We start from the raw sequence: 1,122 nt of genomic DNA, 5'->3' as shown, positions 1-1,122 counted from the left end.
AAATCTGAGGCCATGGTTCTCAGCAGGAAACAGATGGAGTGCCATCTTCAGGTAGGGAATGAGTCCTTACCCCAAGTGAAGGAGTTTAATTACCTTGTGGTTTTTTTCATGAGTGAGGGGACCATGGAGCAGGAGATTGATTGGAGAATCGGAGCAGCTGGTGCGGTATTACATTCAGTTTATTGCACTGTTGTGACAAAAAGGGAGCTGAGCCAGAAGGCAACGCTCTCGATCTACTAGTCAGTGTTTGTTCCTACCCTCACCTTGGGTCATGACCGAAAGAACAAGATCCAGGGTACAAGCGGCCGAAATGGGTTTCCTCAGGAGGGTGGCTGGCGTCTCCCTTAGAGATAGGGTGAGAAGCTCAGTCATCCGAGAGGAGCTCGGAGTAGAGCCGCTGCTCCTTTGCATCAAAAGGAGCCAGTGGAGGTGGTTTGGGCATCTGGTAAGGATGCCTCCAGGGTGCCTCCCTAGGGAGGTGATCCAGGCACGTCCAGCTGGGAGGAGGCTTCGGGGAAGACCCAGGACTAGGTGGAGAGATTATATCTCCAACCTGGCCTGGGAACGCCTCGGGATCCTCCAGTTGGAGCTGGTTGATGTGGCTCGGGAAAGGGAAGTTTGGGGTTCCCTGCTGGAGCTGCTGCCCCTGCAAGCCAATTCCGGATAAGCGGATGAAGATGGATGGATGGATATTTTGTTTTCTTTTGTTGATATTTAGTTTTTCTTTTTTGGCTAGTCATCATGGAAACATGAATTGGTGACAAGACCTGGGAAAATTGGCAGAACCCCTTATAGCCACGCCCCTGCTGATTACTTGTCTACTGATCATAACTATCTAAGCAATGTTTCTAGATGCTTTACGTCTTTATTTACCATTAACAAGATATTATATTCATCAAATGAAACTTCATAATAAAATCCAAATAAAGTTCATTTACAGTTTTTAAATCGTTTCTTGAAGATTAAGAAATACGTAATATAATATATGTTTTAGGATGCAAACCACAACAAACTGTTATTATAACATACATTAGAGCAGAATTAATAATATTTAAACGTTAGTTATGAATTTGTTGTTAGTTAAAAGTAAAATAACATTCACTTAAGTTTAATTAACTTTAT

This window comes from Etheostoma spectabile, chromosome 17 (assembly GCF_008692095.1).
Source record: "Etheostoma spectabile isolate EspeVRDwgs_2016 chromosome 17, UIUC_Espe_1.0, whole genome shotgun sequence".
Classification (NCBI taxonomy): Eukaryota; Metazoa; Chordata; class Actinopteri; order Perciformes; family Percidae; genus Etheostoma; species Etheostoma spectabile.
Note: the sequence above shows the minus strand (reverse complement) of the source record.